Raw genomic sequence first — 3363 nt, 5'->3', positions numbered from 1 at the left:
AAGCCAGTACGAGCAGCACCCTCCATGGCCTCTGCATCAGCTCCTGCCTCCAGGTTCCTGCCCTGCTTGAGTTGCTGTCCTGACTTCAGTGATGAACAGTGATGAGGACGTGTAAGCCGAAAAAGCCTTTTCCTCCGCAACTTGCTTTTTTGGCCATGGAATGTCATCGAAGCAACAGAAACCCTAACTAAGACAATCATATTAGACTAGATTAATGCCAGAATAAGAAGAAAAGTACGGGGCATGGTGGACACACCTTTAATCCCAGCACTCATGAAGCAGAGGCAGGTGAATAGATCTCTGTGAATTGGAGGCTAGCCTGGTCTAGAGCCCAGGACAGCCAGGGCTATAGTGAGAACCTGTCTCAAAGAAAGAAAGCAATAAACAACAGCAACAAATAATAATATCCTTGGTAGAGCCATGTGTAACTGCATGTGCCTGTCACCTCAGACTCAGGCAAACAGCAGAAACCAACATTGGCTCATTGTAAGGAAAAGCTGACCAGAGGACTCAGAACCGCCGCTCCAGGGCAGGGAGGAACAGGACAAGTCAATCCCTATTCTCCCTCCCACTCCTGCTGTTTCCTTTCTTGTCATTCTGGCTCTGCCGTTTCCTTTCTTGTCATTGGCTCCCACCCCCCAGGGCTAAGTCTCCCAAGAGAGAGTCTGATTGACTGATCTGGGATTGTATGACACCCCCAACCATTAGCTCTGATAGACAACCGAACAAGGAAGAGGGTCAGGAGGGTGATTGCCCATTTCACAGATGAGGAAAGTGGAGCCCAGAGAAGTACAGGCCTTGGCAAGGTGGCCACGGACAGAGTTGGGATGTGGGGTCTGTGGTGTGAGCAGAGGTCTGGTCACCCTTCCATGACCTAGCCTCATCCAGTGGCTAGGGCTGCCCAGAAAAGGCCTTCAGGCAGGGCACAGGAAACTGCCTCAGACTGGCTTCACCCCAGCTGGGGCCTCTCCTGTCCATGACCAGAGTGAACTGACTCCCTCTAAGCCCTCCGCCCAGCCTGCAGTTTTAAAAAGAAACCGTGGTGGCCAGGGGCGAAGCCCGTTTTCCAAAGCGCATTTTTCCAACACGTACACTCTGTGCTAACCAAACTAAATATTCCTGGGCCTGGAGGCCGCCCAAGCACTGCCGGTTCATAAGCCCTGGAATGTTCCTTTCTGAACACAAAAATGAAGGCCTTATTTACACAGTTTTGCTGGGGGCCTTGGATAGCGGAGTCCTCAAGTTCACTCCTGCCACCAAAGTTCCCCTGCAGAAACTAGCACAGGAACTCGTTGGAGCCCAAGGACCTGGGTTCAGATCTCGGCTCTGGCACTAACCGTGCAACCTCAGGTAAGTGACCTAACCCGTCTGGGCCTGGAGGAAGTGAAGTGGGGACGGTTAAACAGTCGGGTCTAGAGGAAATTTCACAGAAGGCGTCGCTACAGCTCTGCCTAGCTCAGCCCATGGCCATGAACCCTCACCTAGAAGGAATCAGATTCTGGTCAGGCTTCCTTCCCAGAATCAGCTTCCCCGGGATCTGGGGAGCCTACCCTGCTGGTCGCACCGCCCCCCCCCCTTCTTCAAGGCTCCAGTGTCTACCCTGCCCCACCCTGGTGACAGGGCAAAACTGAGTCTTTGGGAGGAAGAAAAAGGTAGGGAGAGGCCACCAAGAAGGCACCCTACCACGGAGCCAGCCCCTGGGTGCCCTGGAACCTCCCAGGCCCTGGGTGGAATAATGACGCTCAAGAAGGCCGTAGCAGCAGGGGACTCGCTGCAAAGCCAGCCTTTTTTCTGTCCTCTGCCTCCGCTGCTGGCGACAACACAAGAGGCAGAGCAGAGACTTCGGCATGCCTCTTGACTCGCATTACTCTGGTCAGTAAAGGCAAAACTCCCCACCTCATCGGCTGACAAAATAGCGGCGGCTAGTCAGTTCACGCTGGCTGAGCCTGTGGGTAGAACCGTGGCTTCAGGAACAGCGGGATCCAGGGTTCTGTGGACAGTGTCCCACATTCATTCTCCACGGCTTCCTGCAGACTGAGCCTCCCTCCCTGAGAAGGCCCCTGCCACTGTTTTTCTCACGTCTGTAACCTAGTTCTCAGTGAGTTTATTTCCACACGCGCTGCCACTGAGGCAGGCCTTAAAATGGCTTCAGTGGATGGAGTGGCTTGTGGCCTCTCTCAGCCTGAGCCTCCTTCTTTTCTTTGTTCGTGGGAGAGTTACTACAGTGACGATCAAATGAGGAATCTCGGCTTGGGCGGTGGTGGTGCATGTCTTTAATCCCAGCACTCGGGGAGGCAGAGGCAGGGAGATTGCTGTGAGTTAGAGGCCAGCCTGGTCTACAAAGAGTCCAGGACAGCCAAGGCTACACAGAGAAGCCCTGTTTTGAAAAACAGAAAGAGAGAAAGAATCACATAAGGACCTTGGAATGGAATGAGAACAGTATCTGTGACAGCATTGTTGATGGCGACCAATGTGTATTGGGGAGCACATGCAATGGAGAACAGAGGACAACCTTTGGCATTGATCCTCTGGTGCCTCCCACCATTTATCTGTCTGTCTGTCTGTCTGTCTGTCTGTCTATTTTAAAGCTCTCTCCTCACCTGGAGCTCAGCCAGCAGGCAAGGCTGGCTGGCTGGCTGATAAGCCTCAGGGATCCTCAGAAACTACCATATCTGGCTGGAGACTGCACTTAGATCTTCAGGCTTTTCCTGCAGGCACTTAAGAGTCATCTCCCCAGCTGTCTGACACGCTCAGGAGTCCCGAAGCCTGCGATCCCTTAGGGATGAGTCTTCCTTGGGTCCTATCTGTTTGCCTGGCTCCTGGCACTGGCTGTGCGACCTGCAAAAACAGTAGAAACTCAGAACCTTGATGGCAAGTTCTCTCTTTCTTGACCCTGTTTCTGTCTCCTTCAGGAATAGATGCTGGTGGGGTCCTTCCTTCCTCTTTATGGAAGGGTGTGGTGAGGGCTCCGGGCTCAGAGACTCACCACAGGGCCCTGAATCATCGTGCTTACCAGATGGAGGCTGGATGTCCAAATATTGGGAGGGAGTGGGACGAGATAAGGTGCGTGAGGAGGATTGGAGAGGCCTGACAGGCTCAGCGGGCTGGAATTTCTCAGCAGGGTGACTAGATTTCTGTGCCTGCCAAAGCTGTAGCCACTGACCTCAGCCAAGGCTGACTTAAAGCCAAGGTGGTGGCCGGATTTTAAGGGAGTGCCCCAGACACCTGACTCAGACAGACACAGGCTGCCGGGCCCACCCTGCTTCTGGAGCCTGTGTCTACTTAAATCCTCAGGATCAGGAGAAAAAATAGCCGGTTGTGGTGGCACATGCCGCTGTGGTATGCGGTATGTGGTATGAACCC

This window comes from Meriones unguiculatus, chromosome 4 (genome assembly GCF_030254825.1).
Source record: "Meriones unguiculatus strain TT.TT164.6M chromosome 4, Bangor_MerUng_6.1, whole genome shotgun sequence".
NCBI lineage: Eukaryota > Metazoa > Chordata > Mammalia > Rodentia > Muridae > Meriones > Meriones unguiculatus.
This window is presented reverse-complemented; position numbering follows the sequence as displayed.